Genomic DNA, 24,482 nt, shown 5'->3' with positions numbered 1-24,482 from the left:
AAAAACATCAGCATCCATGATGCTGATGGCTTATGCCATCTTGGACATATAAGTCCAGAGAAAGAGGGAAGAACAGAGAAGGGAAGGAGGCTAAAGATAGCTATCTTTTTCCTGTAGAGATCGCATGGGATATAGGATAAAGATTGTACATCTGAGCAATCACATTTCCACAGCAATCCTTTCTCTCTAGTTAACTCTCTAACATTCACTTCTTTAAAGCATACCTGTAATGGAAAGCTGGAAGACTGTGCTGTAAGATGTCACATAGTGGAGATCACAGCAGCTCAGGAATGTGCAGTGATGAACTGACTGGCAGGATTTACCAGGCTGGGAACCATGGTCTTGTGCTGCTGCCTAGACCACTGTCAGGTATCCACCTGGGATATCTCTCAGCAGGGCATCGTTTACACAGGATGGATATTCTCAAGCCACATTGAGAATTCAGTCGCTTCCTTTATCTTCCCCCACTGTCCTGTATTATTGCATCTACAAAGAGATTTCACAACCACACACTTCTTCCCCTGTTCATATTCCACATGCTACTTTTTGGCATCCCTGCTAGCTCTACTTTTAAGAGTCTTTTAGTGCTCGTAATTCTTCGTTCCAGTTGAGAGTGAGAAAAGATGCCTGACTGAGAGCAGGTGGAGCAATAGCCTGTTGATATTCTTCATATGATGGAAGGTGACTGGTAATTCACACATGTAGAAAAAATTTTAAAAACACATAAAGAAATTTCTAGTGTTATTAAGCTTTAAAGATTTGGCTTTCAGCTGGGCTGAATTTGAGGTTTAAATCAATTGAGTTATTAGGGATTTCTGGAGTGTGTGAGTAGCTTCTAAGCAGTAATAGAAGATCTCTACAGCTTCCCTTCTTCCTACCTATAAAGAATGTGTATTTTTGGTAACTCTGGTTAATGATTAATGAGACCAATTTCTCAAACATAGCTCATGTAATTATCTTTGCAGTGGTTCAATTTGCATGCCAATTACCAAATTCCAAAGTGAAGATGCACTTGAAGGGTTCTCCATTTTTTTTTTAATTCCAATGACCTCACTGGTCCAGTAAAATCTATTACCTCTGTGTAAACCTAACTTGGCTTATATGCTTAGACTATCACTATTATAATAATATTATTACTATATATGTTACTTATATCATATGCTTATTTCAACATGAGTAATTTTCTTTTACCAAAAATTTCCTCTCAAACTTCCATTTTCCTTTGTTTTAGTTCACAAATGGGGACTCTCTGTGTTCCTGAGATAAGTTCTGAAGTGGGTTCACCAGAATTAGCACTACTATCTGGTCACTACACCTTGGTAACTGAATTATCAGATCTGAGGCCATATGGCAAACCTCTTGTTGCTAGTAGCACTTTGCTCCTTCAGTGTCTGCAAGTCTCAAATCATGCAATGGAGGAATTAAAGGGGCGAGGGTGATCAGCGGATTGACTCAGATGCTGAGAGCTGGGAGCAGATGCTTGACCTTGTGCCTGCCACCAGCGCATGAGGACAAGGACTCACACAGCCTCAGAATGCCTCCTCACACCCCAGCCAGTGCAGGACTCAATTTCCATTTTAATTACACAATCATTTATCAGTACTTACCCATAATAAGCAAATAAAGTCCTTCATCTCCATTTAGCAGTGGATAATTCACACATGTCTGCTAGCACTAATATTGTCTTTTCCAGGGACCATACTTAAAGGTTTTTACTCAAGTTCCAACTTGGTTCCCACATTGACGTATTTCCTGTGAAAACAAAAAAGGAAAGTAGTGAGTCTAAGGCAATCAGAGTCTGCTAGTATTGTCCCAAATCACCATTAAAGAAATTTTTTTTCCTCCTAAGGTAGTTTCTTTTTCATCTTTGTTTTAATATCTGCTCTTAAGGCTATGGTCTTCTGCTGTTACAGTTTTCAAAGCCACCTTTTAGTCAGCTTATTATTTTTACAGACAGATTGTCTGCTTGGGTATTTTCAACATGTGCTATTTTTATGCAGTCCTGGTTTTGCCAGATCAGTGTACTGATTTCCACCCATGGAGCTGGAATGTCCGAATATCATTGCACTCACATAAGATTGAATTAATCCCACTTACTTAATCTTTTAGTCTAGGACATATAAACACTATCATTTGAGAACTATTGGTATAATTTCAAATTTCAAATGTATCTGAGTTAGTTTAAATTTAATTAGCTAGCACATCAGTATATTCTTAGGTTTTAATATCACTAACACCGTAGACCAAAAAGTTTTTCACAGGGACTGTGCACAGGGCTGCAGATAGACACAAACTCTAAAGTCCGTGTTCTGCAATTTCTTATGCTTGAAAATTGACACTGGATAGATCATGTTCACTTATTTGTGATGAGTTTTTTTGCCTAACTGCTCCTTTTTGATGTTCTCTTTTATTTTCATCTATCCTTAAAATGTTGACTATTCCACAAAGGTTGTTTTATTTTATTTATCAGAAAAAATCCAGACCATCTTAGGTTTAAGAGTACAGGGATTTTTGTCAAAATTTGATAGCAAATTCCCTATATCATGGACTAGAATAAAAAAAAAATAAACTGGAATCCTGCAAAGTCACCTATGTTGCCACCCTAACTATTCATGTTAAGAACGCTTAAAGCTCTAATCTTCTTAACAGAGAAAAGATCTTCCTATATTACTCTAAAACAATCTTATGAAGATTATAAAATTATGCTTATCTTATTATTTTAAAATATATTATTGCTATGTTATTTGACTGCTATTCCTCCCAATTATTTTCCTCAAGTTATTACTAAAAAGCATAATGCATTTGATGGTATTGAGGACTGAGAGAAATATTCTTCCTTTTTTTTCCACAATCTGTTTAAAGCCTGAAAGGTATTAACACTATAATGAAAGTTATACAGATGGATTTCCAAAGACTTCAACAAAAAAAGACTAAGTCACCCATGATTGATCAAAAGGATAAGTGGATTTTCCCTATTAAATCTTGAAAGACAAAAGCTTGATATTCAGTATCTAACTGAAGCATCGATTTTAAGGGAACAATTTTCCTACTCTTAGACTGGTGAAATACTCTAAACCTGTTGACTAGACTGATGAAAATTCTAAATCAATATGATGCAACTATTTTTTATATTTGGCATTAGTCTTCCTGTAACATGTAGCTATTATCAGAGTGAAATAAAAGCAATATCTTTTCATTAAATGGATGCCCTCTTCAGCTCACACCAAGATTTTTTACTCATCACCTGCTCTTGTGGAACTTTCATAGATCATCATCATTGTGTAAGGAAGTACATACTTAAGTATTTTAAGATGTTTCAAGTATAGGAAATATTCTAATTTTGGATAATTTTCTTCTAATCTTTTTAAAAAAATTCTTGCTATAAAGTAATGACATTTTCAGAACCACACACAATACTGTACTAACACAACCAGAGGATAAAAAAATTTGCCTTTGTTCCATAAGGTAAAACTTCTGAATTGAGTTCAGATTATATTAAACTTTTTTGATACTGTGCCATATTGCAAGAATGACTAATCTGCTCTGTGCTTTCTCTTCAGCCTGGAATATTGTTTTGCTAATTCTAAAAAATCATGGCTAGTTGCCACAGATTTTGTCAGCTAAGTCAGAGCCTCTAATCTTGTTGTTGGGGAAGATTTTATTTAGTAGCACTTTAATTTGCAATTTGATTTAAAAGGAGTGTCTCTTTTTTTAGAGCATTTTGGTTATGATCATGGAAGAGTGAATGATTTTCTATTTTTTGTCTTTTTTGAGCTTTCAGAAACTGAGGGAATAGAAAGCTCATCCTAGTTCAGACAATTTAAGGGCAGGACTGACTCAATACAAACCTTTTAAAAACCTGCATGCTGAGTAATCTGTTGACTGGGCAACAATCATGAGTTTGTTTATGAGTTAGGAGAGTCAGAGAGAGAAAGAGAGAGAGACATATGGGATTTGGGTTTTCTACTGTATTAGGAAATGTTAAAATGTGGATGGAAAAGGCTGCTATAGCACTGGCAAGAAAAATAGCAAATATGGCATAGGCCACGGAGGTGGCTGGATGTTGGATCTGTAAGATTGGCATCATTTTAGAGATGGCTCTTTATAAAAGAGATTTCCTGACAGAGCTTCTGGAGAGGTTTCAGGCCCTAGACATATAAGTGAAGGCAACAACAGGCCTCAAAAAAAAATTTGGGATGTGGTAGAAAGCTGAGATGATTTGCAGATACCTGGCACCTGAAAAGAAATTCTGTTTAAAAGAAAGGGGAACACTGACATCACACATCTTTCAAGAAAACACCTGGCTATGTACAAGAGAAGTCAACCACTGGAGCAGTCTCATTCTGATAATGAAAAGAAACCCAAAAAAACAGTGGCCTGATAAAATGGGATAGCAAGAATCATAGAATCATGGAATATCCTGAGTTGAAAGAAACCCACAAAAATCATTAAATCAAATTCCTGACCCTGCACAGCAGTATCCCCAAAGATCACATGCTGTGCCTGAGGGCATTGTCCAAATGCTTCTGGAACTCTGTCAGGCTTGATGCCAACATCACTTCTCTGGGCAGCCTGTTCCAGTGCCCAGCCATCCTCTGGGTGAAGAAACTTTTCCTAATATCCAACTTAAATCTTTCCTAATTCAGCTTCATGATGTTCCCTTGGTCCTGTCACTGGTCACCAGAGAGAAGAGATCGGTGTCTGCTCCTGCACTGCCCCTCATGAGGAGCCTGTAGACTGTGATAAAGTCTGCCCTCAGTCTCCTCTTCTCCAGGTTGAACAAATCAAGTGTCCTCATCTGCTCCATGTATGGCTTCTCCTCAAGGCCCTCCACCATTCTTGTGGTTTACTTTGGACACTCTCCAATAGTTCAATGTCTTCTTTTAATTATGGTGCCCAAAACTGCCCCCTGCACCAGAGGTGAGGCCGCCCCAGCTCAGAGCAGAGCAGGACAATCCCCTCCCTTGCCCAGCTGGCCATGCTGTGCCTGATGCCCCCAGGACAGGGTTGGCCCTCCTGGCTGCCAGGGCACTGCTGGGCCATGTTCAACTTGCCATCAACCAGGACCTCCAGGTCCCTTTCCTCAGTGCTGCTCTGCAGCCTCTCACTCCCCAGTCTGTACATCCAGGGATGTCCCGTCCCAGGTGCAGAATCTGGCAATTGCCCATATAAAACTTTACACAACTAGAGACTTCCCATCTCTCTAGTTTGTCTGGATATCTCTGCAGGGTCTATGCTTTGAACAGAGATGAAGCAAAAACCAGTCTTCAGTGAACAGACAATGAGATGATAAAATCCTTCAGAGATGGTGTCCAGGAACAATAGGAGTGTGCTCCAGAGAGCAGAGATAGCCAAAGGCAGGATGCAGTGTCAGAAGAAAAATGAGAAAAAAATAATACCAAAGAGAAAGAGACGTGTCTGTTGCTAGTGCCAGAGCATCAGCAGAGCCTCATTACTGAGAGGAGTGAGAAGGCATGTTATGAAAGAGAACCAAACAGTGCTTGAAGAGCAAGCTGATTTAAGGAGATAAAGACTACTGGTTGCTCTTTACATCAGAGCAGGCAGCCAGGTTCTTGCCATAGAAAACAAACTGTTTAATGTGATGAGGAAACCTAGTTTGAGAATAAAAAAAATGGGATTATTCCTGTCACAAAAAAAAACCAGATGAAAAAGATTAAAGAGTTTTAAAAGCAATAACATACTTCTTGATGATTATACTATATTCAAACATAGACCAGTACACTACCTATTCATGAAGTTTGACATTACTTTTCCAAAAGGTTATTGTCAGAGTCAGGTAATTGTTAGAGAAAGCTGAGAGTCTCAGATAACTTCTACTCCCTGCAAAACACCACAACCACTCAAAACTGTCTATATGCTGTGATCATATGGCTTTATATAAAAGCTTCAGCTGAAAATTAAGGAGTATACATAAACATGCATATTCTATCTGGGAACTCAGTTTGTACTTGGTGGAAACAACTGAAATGTTTTATGCTTGCGAGGATACTGAAATTCTTGGAAAGGTTATGAAACCAGACATTGCAGGAAAAGTGAGAAAATGTAGGAAAGGCAGGGTTAACTGGAGTGAAAGCATTCTTACGTTCAGAAAAGAGAAATGAGGGAGTTGGTTGTGCTGCATACCCATTAAGTAGCTGATAGAATGAATTGTACTGTGGCAGCAAGAATAAAATGAAATCTTTTCTTATAAAGATTACCCCTAAGAAGGATGATAAGAGCAGTATTACAGACTTTTCAGAGCTGGATATGGATCTAGCTAATAATGAGAGAAATACACACAAGAAATGATGGAGATGGGGGCGGGAGAGAAAGAGAGAGAGAGAGAGAGAGAAAATGTCAGCTTCTCAAATACATGCTGGAGGGTTTAAAAACCCCACCAAAAAATGCCAAACCACACAAATTACCAAACATGGTAAGACCCAGACATCTGGGATATTATATTTAGCAAAAATTTTGACAAATACTCAGCAAAACAGTGATGCTATTTTAGATTTGGATTACATGAGCAGCAAAAAACAGAGTAAATTCTCATAGAAAATAATCCTGGATTGGGTAGATGTGACAGATTTTGACTTTTTTAACTGAGAGGTTGAAACATTAGGAGAAAATACTGCATGACTTTCTAGGTGTAAATGTAAAGGAACAGAGAAAGCTAGTTTGCAAAGTTAATAGGAGTTAAACTCAGAGTTCTTATTAGGTATGGGTAGAACTGCTTTGGGTCCAGAGTGCAGTACTCTGGATTTCTACTAAGAAGGATGAAATAGTAAAGAAGAAATACAGTTCCCCTGGAAAAATATAGAAGAGAAATGGGTTAGTGAGGAAATAGTATTTTTCTAGTTAAAATGTACAGAAAAGGAAACATAAATGAAGCTGAGGTGGGACTTGAAAAGAAAATTAAAATTAATTGCCATAAGTAAGAGAATATGGAACAAACTTCAGGCATTCACTTTTGCATTAAGTATCTTCTGTAAAGCAATTTTGGAGGCCAAGACTCTGAGCCAGATGGTCCCTTCAAACTCTCCCTCTCCTTTCCACTCAATTTCTACACTTTCTGTCTGACAACACGAGGAGTAAAATAGTGGAAAATTAATTCTAACATTAGCTAGATTTTGTCTCTGTGCCTGGCCCCATTAAGTCAGCCTGCAGACTTGAATGTACCAACCTAGAATAATGTTGCTAGCAGCATTGCCAGGAAATACTCTCCCATTTAGGGCCACAGGGTTCATTCTGATGCTAATGAATCTACTCAATATTCAGCAGAATTGTCTGCATGATACCAACAGCTCAGGTGTACAGCCAAGCAGATGCATGGCTGTTACCATCCCTCTCCTTATGACAGATTGAAAAAGTCCACCCATGATGGTCAAAAGGCACATTTGAGATGCTTCTGAGTACAGAAAAGTTTCACAAAGCTTAGTTCTATATCTTTTCCTCTTTGGGATGCACAGTATCTGTCAATGAAATGCACAATCCCTGTTTGTGTGTCTACCAAGTAGTGTCCATCCTCGTGATACCAATCAGCTGAGGGTCTTGCCCAGCTGCTGCCATTCTAAAAAGGAATAGCTTCTTACCAACACACAATTCAGCACAGTATATACCAAGATTTTCTCTGTAACAATTTACAGAGAGACTTTTAAAAGTTAGCAGTTTTGAGGTCTCTCACAGGATATTGAAACCAGGCATAATTCTCTTTTATTTGTGATTTAGAATTAGCAAGTGTTCAGAAACATCCTGATTTCACTTTTGATTGACAAAAGGACTGTGCATGTTCCCCTGAAATATGCACATTTTATCTGTTACTCATCAACTGGGAAACCACTCCCTACAGCTACTGTAAATTTATGCATGTATATATTACTTGTTCTTACAGTTGCTGTGATCAGGAGCGTAACATCGATTTTCTGGAATTAATACTGTTTCCACATACAATCTGGATGTACCATATGGTCATAATCCTCTTCATTAGTAGACAAGGCCATAGCTGCTAGAATAGATTTATTTCAAGCACTCTTCTGTATTTCACCAAAGATACGATGATGCTCAGTAAGGTGGGTACTTTTCAGAGAGCTTTCAGTGAAATTAGTTTTAGGTGAGATAGGATTTTTTAAGTGAACACAGGCCTCATATAGTCCCAAAACACACTAGGAGAAGTTTAATGAAAAATATAGGTGGTAATTGAGGAAATGTCTTATTCTGCCTTGGAGAGTTTAAGGAAACACATTCAAATTAAAAACCCCCTCCCCCCTGCCTCTATTTTTGTAGAGTCAGTGAGTTTCCTGACTGTACTGGTGAATCCATTACTTTAATTATTATGCCTATTTAAACATATGTTAGCCAACAACCTCTTGTAAAACTGTAGTTCAAAAGCTGCTGTTCTGTTGTGTGATTTATCCTCAACACAAACTCTAAAACTAAAACTGCATTTTGAGCTGTAATGTAATCAGACAGCACAGATCAGCAAGATCATCTTCATTAGGGACTATATCCTAGATTAGTCTCATCTGTGGAAGAACTGGTCATGACTGACATTTACAAGTGAATAAAAGTATTATCTGGATAACAGAGCAAATAAAAATAAAAACATTATGCTCTCCTTGTGCCTAGACACACAACAAACAAATTTGGGATAAAAAGTCACTAACATTTTAAAAAATTGATTGACTTGCTTTAGGGAAGAGTTGCAGTGACAATCTCTCCAGACAAAGAATATCACCTCAGCTGAAATCTGCCACCGCCATACAAATTGGATAAGAAATGAGACTATATATGGCAGAAAACACTCCCAATAAGTGGAATTGTTTATACTGCCCTTTGACCTTTATATTTGCCTTGGAGAAACTGAACTGAACAACTTTGAGCAAGTGCACTCACTGCAAACTATTTTCCACTGTTTTACATAGCTTTATTTAGCAGTTTATTTTAATACATTATCATTATAATAACTTTCATTTCTGGACTGTCTCAGAGGCAATGGATAATGATGTACTATGATGCCAAAAGTCATGCCTTAATGTTGACAGCTGATGTTTCCAATATATTGCTTCCCAGAACACTTATCCAGTTATTCAAATCTCCTGGGTCAAGGTTTTCTCTGTTAGCATATGTATCTCACTTATTCTCAGATTCCTTCCTCCTCTAGGAAATTGAATTTTATTAATAATATTTTACAGGATTCTGTGAGCTTCTATTTTAACTCACAGTTGATAATGCTTAGAGTAGAAATGTTTGGGAAAAAAAAAATACCCCACCCTTAATAATTCCCCTCCATGTTTTGTCAACCATTGTATGCAAATGAAATCTTTCCATGTTTGAAAATTTGGGATTAATTCTAATAATAATCCCTGGTGTAGTACTGTAACAATCTCTTTGGTTTTTATTCTTTACAAGATATGAAGAAAAGTTTTCAGGAGAAAAATTTAGCATATTTCATATGTCTCCACACTTGTACATGACTCACAATGTCAGGAGGAAAATGCTTTCTGTTCTCTCATACTATTGAGCAGTGTGAATTTTCTGATTTATTTTCCTCATACCACTGAATAGTGTATATTGAAACCAAAAAGCATTGGTGTTTTGAAACACAGAATTTTGAATGTATGAATTCTGTACATGTTTGCTTGCCATCAAATCCAGGTTTGCTTACAAAGGTTTGGTATTATTCATGTCTGGGATTCTGCACTAGAATAGTTATTTCATATTAAGTATAAATTTCTGAATGGCCCTTTCCTGCAAACTTCTTGCTGCTGAAGCCAGCTGAATTAATCTTAAGCACAGCAGAACCTTCTGTAATGCCGTATCAAGAATTTGCCACAGTGACATTCCTGATTCTTTCCGACAGTTGAATGACACACAGCATTGCTAATTCACAAAGTAATGCTGGGCACTTTTATGCAATGTGACTTTTCATCTTCCCCACAACTGCTTGCTCACATTTTTTTTTTCATATTAAATTACTCATATGCATAACTGATATAATCTCTTTTCTGCATTCACATGTGTCTACAAGATTTAGTTATTATCCTGTCTGGAATTAAATCTGGACTCCGCTCTTACAATTAAACAATTATTCTTGCATTTTATATCTCCCTACATTAGGTGCAAAGGAACACATTATCAAAATTGCTCTAGCCTAAATTAAGGGAGCTTTCCTAATTTCCATTCCACTACCCTTATATTCTGGATGAAAGATGGATGTCTTGGTCTGCATCCAAATGAAACAGTGGTGGCAATTACTGGCAGGTGCATATATATTTATTAAAGTTTTCCCTTAACTTGATTTTCTGAAGGTAAAGTTTTAGCCATGTTTAGAACATGGTGCAATATCTATTTTTGTCCTTCTTTACTAAGCATGGGATCTGGGACCTCCCTGGTGACTAATCTTTAAACACTCACTCACAACACTTGTGGTGCAGCTTATTGGACAGCAGAGCAGGTGCATGATTCGTTTGATACTCTGAAGAATGCTGAACCTTGGAGAGAAGGTTTGCAGCCACATCTGAGTGGAAATTTGTGACACTTGAGACTTCACACTTTGAAGGTTTGCCTAGCTTTCAAGGCAGGTCCATTTCCATTATATTTGTATGATGTGTTTGTGTGCCTCCTAGATGTTACAGTGATTAATGACAGATTAATGACAGAAGTTAGTCCAGAAGCATCATGTTCTAAGTGAATCTTGTGGAAAAAATGGCATTGTATTAGAAAGGTCTGGTTCAGGCAAATTGCTTCAAAGAGCCCTGTTTGACCAAACAAGGGTCAGAAGATATCAAGCCATCAGTAGACACCTAAATATGAAATGAAAAGGGGATGGATTTAGACCATTCTATATGAACTTCTTGTAAATCAGACACAGACACAGAGTGCTCACACAGATTGCCTTGCTGCTTTTCAATGACAGCATACTGACATAAATCATAGTGTGTGCTTTCAGCAGCCTCCAGCCTGCAGGGGAAGTATCTTCCAGGTACCTCCACAGCAGCCATTTGTGACAAGTGATGCATCAATTTTAAATTCCTTGCTCTTTGGGAGAATCTGGCACATGGAAAATTGTAGTGCCCCTGACTGCAGAGCAGTGGGCTTGGTGCTGTGGGAGAGGGTCTTGTGTGTAGACTGGAGGGTCTCTGTGGTAGTGGAATATAGGCTTGACTATATCCATCAACGTACTCTGGGACTAAGGAGCATTTTCCATCTCTCTTTCCATTTCTACCATGAAAGAAGAGTCCTGGTGACCTGTCAGGACAAACTCCTCATGTCCAACCTTTCTTCATACACCTACCACTCCTTTTAAGGGGAATATTTTAAAATGGATGTTTCCATTAGCTTCTTAGTCAATTCTGGCCCCACAGTGAGTGAGACAATGCTTAAGTTTTGTCTAATCAAGGTTTAAATTGAGGTTTTACAATGTACATTACTGTAATGTATCCCTAATGCATTCATATTGATGGTTTCTTTTAGTTAATAATTCTAATCCATCCACCCATTTGCAGGAAAAAAAGCCAACAGAATCTAATCCAAGACCTAAAATATCTGGTCACAGTGGAGAAGCAAAGGACTCTGACCCCACCTGATAAATTCTTTAATAACTGGGCATTAGGAGTCCCAGCAAAGCATACTCCAGCTGCACCATATTGCTCTCTGATGCTAACCCCAGAGTTGCTGCCTTGTCTGTATTGGCTGCCTTAGCATTTGTACTTGACAGGGATTTCTGACTGACTGAAAATCAGCTATTGCATGGATCCCACAGATGGGTTAGTAAAGCCAAAGTATTTTCTTTCTTTTAGTTTCTATTAATCCCACCAAGGCTGTGTGTGACATCTGCAGTTGCAGATGAGATACTTTTTAGTGGTTACTATATTTTCACTGTTGGCACCAGTCCCTACTGTGCTGCCACATGTAACTTTTCAGTGGCTCCCTCTGTACAGTGTGGGGTTTATCAAAGGCAAAGCCATGCTGTCATGAATGAATGATGTCCTCATGGCACATGGCACTCTGTAATTTATTTTGGTTCTCTATTAGTAACTCCTCTAAAGAGATTTTTGTAATGTTCTGTATTTGTATAATAGGTTTCTCATGGCAGTTTTGAACACATGTAGTCAATTTAATTGATTATGCCTCTATTAAAAATAGTAATACGGCAGTGACAGTCTTGACAGCTCATCTGTAAACAACAGAAGCTATTTAAACCCAGCACTATAATGTTAATTAGTAAAACATTATTTGTGGCTGCATATGAATCTCTTGAGTGAAATCCTCATACTTTCACTACAGGATGTACTGAGGGAATGGGCATGAAGTTCTCCTTTAGAAATCCTCCAAGCATAAGGAGCACCTTTGCAAGGCAGGAGCCTGTGGCAGAGGAGCTTTGTTGATTTTGTTTTGTTGGCTGGTAGCCTTATGCTTGTGGAAGCACAGGCTGGTGATTTCTGCAGCATATGCCCCATCCAAGCATTGGCCTCTCACTTTGGCCATTTCCTACCCCAAGTACCAGTCAAGAGCCAAAGGGCAGGAATACTGGCACTTCCATTTCTGTTGAAATGCCACATTTTCCCTTTACATTATGGTGATATTTCTGGGCCAAATAAACCAATTTTATATGGGAGATTTGACTGGGATGTAGCACAAAGCAGTATGTTGTAACAGTAAAATTCAAGCATTATCCCTGCAGCTCTCTCAGGTGCAGTATCATTCTTTTGAAGTAGAAAAGATGCTACAAAAAAGAAAGGGCAGGACTGTGAACAGCTTTAATTTGACAGCTCCCTTGTCACCACTGGAACAACAATGATTTATACTGGCTGAGAGTGTAGGCCACTGAATTCTTTCTTGCATAACTAACAAAAGATTTCCCTCTTAATCTAATTGCTTCTTCCCTCTTAACTCTCCCTTTGCTCTAGAGCTTCTGCATTGAGTGGGTTTTAAGGCTTATTGCAGATAAAATGCAAGTGCACAGACAAGCAAAGCTGATGTCAAGTAGGAGCAAGCACTCCTGGAAAGCTACAGCCTTGTTTCCTGAACATAAGCTAAGGGACCAGCCACGCTTTTGGGCCCAAGCCTCAGAGGTGCTCATTATCTGTAAAATCCACTGAAACATGACAGTCAACACTGAAACATGATAGTCAATAGTAACTTTCAGGATTTAGCCTTTATATCCAAAATAGCTGTTTGAGCCTTCTTTTTCCCCCAAGATACCTTTGAGTATGGAATAAAAACATAGTTCAGTGACATTCTCTAAATTACCAATTTTCTATTTAATTTTGGTTCTTTGAAAATATTTTTGACATAATTCCTGTGCATGTTTTATCTGAACTAAAGGACAATCCTCATATCTAAAGGAAATTTCCCTCAACCTCTGCTGTGGTGTACTGATTGATACTATAATATGGATCAATACTTCAATTACCAGTACAGTATGAAGTGATAAGCGGTTTTCTCATTATGTTTAACATTTCTCTTCCTTTTGAATACTATGGAGCTGTCACATTACTATTAAAGTCACCAGTTATGATATATATTTCTGTAGATGCATTCTTGGGTTTTTGGTCACATACACAAGCCAGAATAATCCATCAAAATTAAATTAATTTTTTTTTTTTTTTTTTTTTTTTTTAGAATTTGGACCTTATCTTAGTTCTTTTGACTTATTAATTTAAAAGCATCAGAAAATTTATCACAGATCACCACTATGACATACTGTTACACCTAAATCCACTTTAGCCATCACAGGGATCATTTGTCCATTAATGGCTGACAGCAATGAGTGTGCATCCGGCACTTGCAATTTCTGCTTGCTTCTCACTTTCACCAATGACTTCACTCTGAACATTTCAACAGTGTAGAATTATTCAGTGTAAAAAACACTTTCCAATACTTGTCCAGCAGTTGCTGCAGTCTATCATCACAGCATATGTGAACTATTGCATTTTAAAATGTTTATAGACACAAGTGGTCTAAATTTCTGCTTTCCAAGAGGTGCCTAAACAACAGTGACACTTTGTGTCTTAAAATCCTTGTGGTTGCAACAAATATCCAAAATGCAGTGTACGTTTGGTATTATACCTATTGGTTTAACCATTTTGCTGAGACATGCCAAGAACTCTAATGGTTCTTATTTCTTTCATTTCTTAGAAGCAAAACTATTCTTTGTAACATTCAACTTTTACCATATTTAACTGAATAACTGACAGTATATTTTTTCGTTGATTTGTTGTTTTTTGTTTTGCCAATGGGCTCTCACTGCTATAATGCATGAGGTACACATTGACAGGGCAAAGAGTATTTTTTCTTCATCCATCTAGATGCTTTACTCAATACAACATTCATTTAACCTTATATGTTACCCACATTTTGCCACTTAGATTTTTATTTATTTTTTAACACTTTGCCCCCACCCTTCCACTTTAGGGCCCTGTCACCTTTAATTACCCAGCTCATCTGTCAAAGGGCTGCAGTTTCTACTTTTTAAGTCAAAAGCTTGCCAAAACTTTTCCTGAGAGCATGTGCATTGCAAACAAAGCCAGTATTTTATATAAACAGTTGTGGCAGAGGTGTTCCTTGAAGGTTGCTGCCCAAGCAGTGGAGCAGTTGATCAGACCATTGGCCAGGGCTGGCTGCACTGAGGTGAAGGTTTTCAAAAGTGCCCTAGAGCTGGACAGTCAGATCTCAATTAAAGTTAATGTTTGGGGCACATATTTACTTTGTTTTTCTCTTTTGAAACTCTAGTCTACCTGATGTATTTAGCCAAAGTTAATTTTGAAGGCTTCTGTACACATAAATAATATCAGCATATTTTTAATGGGTGCTCTTAAATGAATTTTTAAGGATGATAACAATATTTATTTTTGTACATTCAGCCCCATCAGTGGAGGGTGCTATATTTCCTCCCTGCTCTGCATTACTCCTGCGTGTCACTCAGGAAAGCTATGTCTGTCCTTGCTGGTATTTCATGTTCCTGTGTCAGAAGGATTTCTCCTCTCCTCTCCTCTCCTCTCCTCTCCTCTCCTCTCCTCTCCTCTCCTCTCCTCTCCTCTCCTCTCCTCTCCTCTCCTCTCCTCTCCTCTCCTCTCCTCTCCTCTCCTCTCCTCTCCTCTCCTCTCCTCTCCTCTCCTCTCCTCTCCTCTCCTCTCCTCTCCTCTCCTCTCCTCTCCTCTCCTCTCCTCTCCTCTCCTCTCCTCTCCTCTCCTCTCCTCTCCTCTCCTCTCCTCTCCTCTCCTCTCCTCTCCTCTCCTCCCCCTGCTTAGTCTCACATTTGCTCCCCAAAACATTTGACGTGCCACCAGGCTTGTGTGGTGCCAGGAAGACATTCAATGCAGTGGGTAGTTTTTTACAATATCAAAAAGACTACTGTGTGCTCCAACAGACAATGGGCCACCAGGACAGCTGAGGCTGGCATGACAATTAGGGTCACCTCCCTGCAGCTGCCTGCCCTCTACTGTGGCATAAAAGAGCTACTAGTCAGGATCTCTATGCTCTAAGCTTGAAGTTTTCAAAAGCTGACTGACAAGCAGAGAAAGTGGGACAGGTAATATGTGTTGGTATTCTCAACAACTGAGAAATCTGGATACAATTGAGGGGCTGGAGCCCAAAGAAAACCAGCAACAGTTAAAGAGGGAAAACAAGCCCATAACTGCCTTGCTTCTCTATTTAGTTGAGCCCATTTCCACAGCACACAGGAAGATCTTCTTGGGTTTCTGTGTGCTCCCTGGCAGGTGGGCAGGTGGTGAGAGAGGCTTTGCTGAATTCCCCTGAGAAGGGGGAAGAGAACAGGAAGAGATAGGGAAACCCTGAATAATCTCATACACAGCTGCCCATGCCCAGGGGCACAGCTTTGTGTGCTGTTGCCCATATGCACAGGTTTTGCAATGCTAAGCTGCTTGTCTGGTGTGTCAGGTTTAGCAGAAAGCTGATTTGGATCCCAGAATCACTGTGTAGGTCTTCTGGCTGAGGAGAAGCTGGGAAGGGAGAAACTGTAAGGGATGATTTAGTCCAGATTAAGCTGCAGGCAGTGTGAGCAAAGTATTTCTCCCATTCACATTCAAAATCTTATTTCTTTGACTCGCAAGTCTTTACTTCTCTATCTCCCGAATGGAATAAAACTTCATTTATTACCTATCTCTGAAAAAGTGAGGTCTGTATGCGAAACTGATTCATGCAGGACATCATTCCTGTGAGGACAGCTAATCTGTACAGCAGGCAGGGTGGTCTGGGAGGGGTCTGTCATCCTGCCTGGATTGCACGTTTGAGCCTTACACTCTGCATTTGCCATTGCATCATGGTATTATTCATACAAGGCAGTAATCCTCCTTAGAGCATAATTATGCACAGTCTGCTGAGCTCCCAAAACATAATTACCTCTCTATGGGGCTGGGTTATGTTCACAGGCTAAGCCAGGGCATGACTCTGCCTTTCAGGGCCTGGGTGCTACACACTCTCCCAAGAATGTTTTTTTCTGTTCTTTCTTGGCAGGTAAATGGGAGGAGTGAAAAATAAGCATTTTCTTGACACAGGCATCAGCTGTACCAAGATGACTGTGGTGCAGAGCTGAATAATGTGATCTTCTGCCCCTTACAGGCTCAATAAACTGCAAAAAAGGTGTCATGGTTTAAAACACAGAAAAAAAGACGCCTACATAGATTTCACTGGCCTCATCAAGTTGAGAAATGGGGCTTGGGCTTTTCCAGAGAACTCAGACAGCCTTCACTTTCCGGGATATGGTGTGTAAAGCACTGACTTCAGGGCCTAAGAAAAGGCTTTTGGTGAATCTTATTGAGGCAATCTAAAAGGTGTCTGAAAAATAACAGGGATTCTCATCACTTGTTTTGTGGTAAATTTTCTCTCCTGCTGCTTATCTGTACCCCTGAACTCCGTCCATTATATTTAGCTAATATAATGGGGATATCTATCAAGTTTCCAAAAGGACACAGGGAATTGTGAAGGGTTTTTGCCAATATTTTCTAATAATTTGTCCTTCTGTGCATACACCATTCTTGGATATGGCCAGGAAAACCCAGGGTTTCCAGGGAGATCTGAGCTCTGCTGAGTGCCATATATTACAGTAGGCTCAAAAAGAGTAAATTTCTATAGAACATTTTAGATACAGGAACAGGCAAATTGCCACACTAACACATTCTTTGTCTCTGAAGGGAGGCAAGGGAAATATTCATACAGCCTTTCATGAGCTTCCTATTCTGCATCATTGTATATGCCTTTCAGTCAAGAAAATCTTCTTGGTATTGGATCTTAGATGCTCACCTCTTGTTCCTCAGCAGGGAAGAGCAGGCTCTGCTGGATGCATCCAGGGCTGTTTTAAGGCCATTTTCTCCCAGCAGATTAGCCAAAAGTCTTATCAGTTGCTTGACTGCTTTGGAGATGCAGATTTGTGATACCATTATACCTAGAGATGAGAGAACACCCTAGGCAGGGCTGAGTTGAGGAAGGCAGCTACCTCTTGTTATTCTGATTGCTTCAGATGATGAAGAGGGCTTCACTTGGTTTAGGGGAAGAAGACTTTTTTGGCAATAATTAGAGCATGAGTTTTTGCCCCTCCACAAGACTGCTATAGATCAACATCTCATTAACACAAAGTTGGACTTTTACATTTCACCTGTGCTGGGAGGAAAAGGATAACTGTAGAAGAAAATCCCCACCTTTTTGCTCTATATATTTTTGTTTCTTTTTTTCACCCTATATTACAATCTCTGCTGTGAAAGATCTGTTTTGGTAGTCAAAGTGTGACTTACACATCTGGACTCTGATTATGGCAGTTTTCACTGCTATTTTAAAGGGTAACAATTAAAAGAATGGTTAATTCCATATGAAAAAACGACCCAAAGCAGAATTTGATCCTCAGTGTATATACTCACCTTGGAAACACACAATGCCTTAATATAAAATTAATCAACACCTCCCTCCTATTTTCACATAGCCAACAGATGTTTGATGCATCATTACATGCTTCAGCCACAGTGTAAACTCTTGACATCACACATTTTTTGTTTGACTCCTCCTTTAATTGGATTGATGAGGAACTTTTTCTGCTCCCACCAGTCCAGATCAATTGAATGCAGTAATAAGTCTCTGTGCTGCTCCATGTGTTCCTATGCCTCCACCTGGTTGCCAGGCAGATTTCCTGATACCATTGGAGATACTCAGGATGACTTGGAGGGATGCTCCTTGTTCCAGTATTTGAGAGGTAGTAGGATTCAGCTTTGCAAGCTCCAAACAATAAATATTGGGATTTTTTATTGGGAAAGGGGAGGTATATAGAATTCTTTTAGTTTTTTCCCATGTGCCTAAGTGCGTGAGAAACTCATAGCCTTCATCATTTTTGCTCGGAAGGAAGATTCTCCAGAAGGTGTTAAGCTCCACAGGAAATGAGTACTTCACAGATAAAGCAGTGGCTGCTGGCTCTCCTGGTGGAGCACTTCTGTGTTATACACCTGCATGTTCCCCAGTGCACAGCAGAAATGACTGGTCTTCAAGGCCCCCTCCCAAAAGTCAGAATGAATATGGTCTCCCAGCCTTGCACATTTCTCCTCCTTCAACCACCATTCCTACAATTTTTCTTGATGCCTTGAGTTTTAGCTTTCATACTTTCCAGATTCTGTACCGCATTAATATATAACTCTGTACTTAATATAAACTGTTAGCAAGTTCTCACAATTTATTTAGACATAACAATCCTTTTCCAGCCCAAGAACCAGGGACACATTGCAGCTTCAGACCCAATAAGTACAAACAACAGCAAACTGTGGAGAGCAATCTGGGAGGATGGGACTTCATAACCTGAAGCTGTAATTGGAAAATTAACCCCAGTATGTAAATGGACCAAAACTTGTAAAAGTGTGAAAACTCGTGACCCATCATCTTGGGTGTAGCCTTGGCCAGGCTCTTGTACTGCCCAAGGTGTATCCTTTGAAGTCCTTTTTAATAAATACCTGCTTTATTCCTTTAACACTGTCTTACCTCTTTTCTAGGTAGCCTCTCAAGGCATCACTCTTCCTCCAGACAGCTGTGGCCAAACTGAGGACAGGGCAATTTTCTGCTGCTACATTCTAAGGCTGTGCATAAAAACTGTGGTTAAAATGAAATAATACTTGAAATGGAAAATTTTTCAGGTCCTGTGTTTTAAAAGTTCACAAAGCTCCAACTTTGAAGCAGCTCAACCAAAACCTATTTTTTTTTTTTTTTTTAGTTTTTGCTCCAGAAACATCTTTTGAGCAGTCCTGACAGCTTTCAGAAACAAAAGAGCTTTCCAAGAGAATTTTAAAGATTTTTTCCAGAAACACTTTTGCCTTTGTATTTGAAAGAGGCTTTGGCAGCACTGTAAAACATCATTGCTTCTCTTCACACCCTCTTCTCTTTGTCAATCATCTGAATTTACGCTGAATTTAAAGTTTATCACATAAAATACTGAAGACCTTAAAATCATTCCTTCTAAACTGGTAATTTTTGTATGGAAAATCTGGCAGCAAGACTATGTGAAATTGCCTCAAACAAATGAATAGCTTGAAGAATGATGAAATTACAAATGTAAATATGTTAAAGAGCAAGCACTTTCCCTATTGTAGTTTCTACAAGAGACTTTTTGTTCTTTTGCTACGAGGAATACAATTGGTAGGCATTCTGAAAGAAACTGCTGCTGGGCAACTCCACATGGTTTTTTAAAAAAATGGATTTTGCTGTAAAAAATATGATTGAAACATCCATGTGAAAGCAAGAACAGAATTCCCAAATTATTTTTGTTTGGAGACAATATCAACAATAGTAACTGCACAAACTAATTTAGAAATCACAAGGGTCAACATTATGTATGTATGAGAAGGCCAAAAGAAGCAATGCAATCGTAGCATGAGTGGTGTATTACTAATTTGCAATATATTGGTTAGAAAGCCTATCTTACAGCCTGATAAGGAAAACACACCTCTTCTAGCAACAAGTCAGTCCTTCCTTATTTGCTTTCCTTCCTATAAGTATGGAACATTCATCTATACAGTCTTTATCAAGTATACATTTAGCAGAACTTTAAAGTCCTTTACAACAACAAATGATTCATGGAGAAGTTACAGTTAACTAGGTCTGTGAAACAGACATTCAAGATATGGCATGGAAAATGTAGTAAGTGTGTACACACCCTCAAACCAGCAATATGTTAATATTTCTATTTTAGTGTTTACAGATATTCCCACAACTTTGAACAGTTTTGTGTTACCGTATTTGTTTGTTGAATGAGCACTGTATTAATTATATGACCATACAATTATTGAATAAAATTATGTATGCAGAATTAATGCAGAATTAATAAAACTCACATTCTTTTAGTGATTACTAAGATAAAATAAGAATATTGCATCAAAAGATATGTATTTGACAAATAAAAAAAAATTAATTAATTTGACCAGAATTTGCTTTACTGCACGCTCACAGTAAGAAAACAGGAAATATATTGAGACAAGCACTCTGGGGCCGGATTCATCTGGTTGTATGCAGATGCTAGGAATTTATATTCTTTTTATTGTGTGAAGAAATTGAAAAAAAAATTTGGGGATATGATTAATCCTTTTTAAAGATAGTAATGTGAAATATATGCATGTAAAATAGATCATATTGATTTCACCCTAGAAATGCTTGCTTTAAATTCCATAGATGGAATTTGTTTCAAACATAAATATTGGTTAGATAAGAAGATTCTCACCCTTTTAACTCTTGTGTATTGCTGAAGAATAGAAAAGATGAAATCCTGCCCTCTTTGAAGTCAAAGGCAAAAATCCTTTCATTTTATGAAAGCAAATATTTCATCCAAAATTAATAAAACTCCATCAAGAAACCCTTACTCACTACTATTTTTTTCCCTAATACTCTTCATACTTTCTTTAAAAGTGTTTTAGGATCAATACATGTATCTTCATTCTCTTTCTCTCTCTCTCTCTCAGGAATCTGCATCTTGGGCTTTTTTCAGAACTTGATTCTTGAAGCCTGATGACTTTTTGCTACCACATTTAAAGACTCTCTGTAACAGGGCCAGCCTGTGCACATTAGCTGTCTTCTGGGAGGGGAGAAGGGGTAGGCAGGAATAAGATTTGTAAAACAAATAAATTAATTCTGACATCTTCACTGAAGCCCATACTCTTGCACTGGTTACTGTTGATTTATTAGATATCTGAAGAAAGTGTCCCAATGCAGGACTAAATGCAGATTTTCTGGGACATTTCTTTTGAACCGCAGATTGAGATGTGCAGGAAGGTCTGGGTCCTCACTTCTCTAGAGCTGGCTGACCTCAGTCAACCACCTCACTACATAACATTCAACCCTGTGTCTCCTTCACAAACTTTATTTGCCATCAAAAAATAAAAATATTATTCTGTTAGCTGCTAATGTGAGGAATGCATTGCAAACCAACAGACAAGCAGGTTTTGGCATAAACCTGCTTTGCATACTCAGATGTGGCTGAGATAGCAAATCACAGTTGATCAACACTGTCCCACACCTGTATTTTGGTGTGCACATGGTGAATTTTTCAAGTAGCCTTTAGTGTTGTCTGGGGCAGCTTTGCTGTGTTGGAAAACACTACAGTGATTACTGATGGTGACTAGGCTGTCACAAAACAAAGGGAAGCTTAGCCCAGCTGTCCTGTGTTTCTGCAGTTTGTTCTTTCCCTTGCTGACCCCAGCTAAGCAAAAAGTGATGAAGGATTTGCATGGGGGAGGGTTTGCAGTGTTTTAATAAACCTTTTATTAAATGGTTTTATGTATGTGTCCCAGTTTTGTCTTTTTTAAATTAACAGCATTAAAGGCTGTAAATGACAAATTTCAGTATCATCTTTATTTCAGGAGATGCAATTTTTTTTTATGAAAATAATCTATTTTCCCAACAAACCTTACCATTTCAGACCACCACTAATCATCAAGACATCAAGTGTCATTTAGCAAGAGTGCTTTTTCAAACAACCTCAGAATCGTTATTACAATGTTAAGTGACAAATCAAAAACATTACTTGTAAGGAACCCTTGAGTACTGGGAACAGGCAGGAGTGAGCTGGTTACTGATCCTTCTGTTTCTGCTGCAGAGAGAGAAATCAGTTCCGAGGGAAGCAAACTGAGTGACTTGCCAGGAGACTGAGACACAAAAGGCATCATCAAGACCAAGTAATTAGAGAGTGTTCCAATATGCAGAATTACAGCCACCATTAATCAGCACCCATTGCTTTTAATTATCACTGGGCTTAAACACCATCCCCAAACAATGTCCCATTAAATGATTTTTCTGATTAAGCACATACCAATTAAGTAGAGTGCACTGTTTGGCACTTGAAAAATGGCACCATTTATGTACAAATCGAACACAGATAGAGTGCTTATCAGATCCCCATTAAGGAATCATTTGCTGACATCAGAATATTCTCCTACTGGCACTCTGCAGTGATATATGTATAAAAAACGAGAATTATCTGACTGAGATATTAAAGATGAGACAAAGCAGACTGTGTTTTTATTTCTCTTGTCACCTGCTATGGAACAAGATAATTTGCAAGGAGCTGGTATTCAGGGAGCCCTTTATGGCTCTTTCAGTTGATGAAACAGAGATTGAAAACACTAGATAATCACTTAGAGAGATGAGTTTGTGCAGAGCAATAGAACTTTTAGTTTTGATTGTTTAGTTTTAGGTATTTAGTAAAATTTTATCAGAAACCTGCAAGTAAGTTGAAGGTGCTTCTTAAAATGTTTTTAATTACTTCTTTTGCATTTCTAACAGGTACTTTTTAAAATAGCTGTAACAGCTAACCTGTTATTTTCATATTACATTAGTAATGGCTATAATAGGAGATAACAAGCTTTTCTCCTAAAAGAGGTATATTGATGCATAGTATCAGACTCTGCATGCAAAGACTGTTCAAGTTCCACATTATTTCCTAAAAAAACTCTTGGTGACATGAGTCAAATTTTGCACAAAACTGTTTACAAGAGGCTACAAGTTTCATTAAATGACTGTGAAATTTATTTATCTATGTGAAGGTACGTAAGGTGCAACTGGTATTATACCACCTGATTTCTTTACCAAAAATAGTCCCAAGTGTGTGTATGTATATGTATATGTATATGTATATGTATATGTATATGTATATGTATATGTATATGTATATGTACATGTATATGCATATGCATATGTATACTTTTATATATATATATGTCTGTGGCTAATTATATCACTGAGGAAATAATCAAAATCAAAGTTGACCTGCTTCCTAGATTTCTACATATATCTTATTCTGATCACCATTCAAAGTACTTTTTCATTCTTTGAGCTTTTGGATTGCTGAACAAACTATAATGTTAATGTTTTGTTATGTTGTGGTTTTCTTTTTTGGTAAATTCTCCAACAGACCTGCTTTCATTTAATTTTGGCTGTGGTCAATAGATTAGGAAAGGCAGTAATGTCACATTTCTGTGCAGATGTATCAGAGGAAGCCTTTGGCACAGAGTGCATTTGGCATTTTCTAAGGGGAGAATATTTGCACATATGCAAAATCTGGAGTTTAAGCAAATCTTCTGCAAGCTGCTTGTGTGTGTGGTTTTTTTCAAAAGAAGGAAACTGAGGGCATTACTAAATTTGGGCTCTCAGAGTGATATTTATATGTTAAAAAGAGTCCTCACTTTTTTTTTTCCCCTGAGTTACATTCTCATTTGGTGTCTTCTTCTAGTGAAAAGATGTAGATAAGTACAATTGTATTTTTTAATCCTCCATTCAGCCATTTTTTAGCTGCCCCATCACAGTGCAAACCACTGCTGTCTAATCACTATGCTTTAGAAGAGAAAAGCCTTGCACTGCCTAGAACAGAGTCCACCAGAAACCTTTAAAATGTCAAGTCTAAAAAATAATTGAACATCACTTTTTGGAATTTCCAAACGCAGCTCAGGTCTGTGTCTTTAAATCACTCCTTCCATATACCTTTGCCATTCCAGTGATTTTGGGAAGATATTTAATGGCTGAAGAAATGTGAGCAGAATATATAAGAAGAGGAAGAAATTAGACAAGTTTTACAAATCACATTGTACCCTGAAAACTTTCCAGTCTGGTTTCCTAGACTTGAAAGACTAAGATGGTTTAAGAAATAATTAGGATTTTTGTCTAAATTTCCTAATCTATCAAAACTTCTGAGTTGTAGCCATAATACCTTGAAAACACTATAATTGGAACTTAAGATCACAGGGCCTGACTCTGCCTTTGCAGCATGAAATACTCAGTGCAGACAGTGAATCTGTCACTGTGTAAAACTAGAGAAATTTAAGATATTGACAGTCTACTAACATAATGCAGTCAAAGTCATATGCAAAATATCTGCTTTTTGATTTACAGTTGCTATGGTAATGTACAGTATTCTTGGCCAAAGTCAAGTGGCGTGGAGTGGCATGCAATGCAGTGTGGCGATGTACTAGAATCTTGGAAATATTTTTAAATCTAGAAAAAAATGAAGA

At 38.2% G+C, this 24,482-nt stretch overlaps 1 long non-coding RNA gene across 1 annotated transcript in view; it reads right to left on the bottom strand.

Moving 5' to 3' along the window:
- Nucleotides 1–216: 216 nt before the first annotated feature.
- Nucleotides 217–24,482, bottom strand: part of LOC144248896 (uncharacterized) — a 43,859-nt gene continuing 19,593 nt past the window's right edge. Inside the window, exon 3 of the long non-coding RNA XR_013342080.2 lies at nucleotides 217–1,752. This is a non-coding gene — a long non-coding RNA (uncharacterized LOC144248896). The remainder of the gene's footprint in view (nucleotides 1,753–24,482) is intronic.

The sequence above is a fragment of the Lonchura striata genome, chromosome 1, assembly GCF_050655825.1.
Source record: "Lonchura striata isolate lonStrDom1 chromosome 1, ASM5065582v1, whole genome shotgun sequence".
Classification (NCBI taxonomy): domain Eukaryota; kingdom Metazoa; phylum Chordata; class Aves; order Passeriformes; family Estrildidae; genus Lonchura; species Lonchura striata.
Note: the sequence above shows the minus strand (reverse complement) of the source record. Positions and strands in the feature narration are given on the sequence as shown.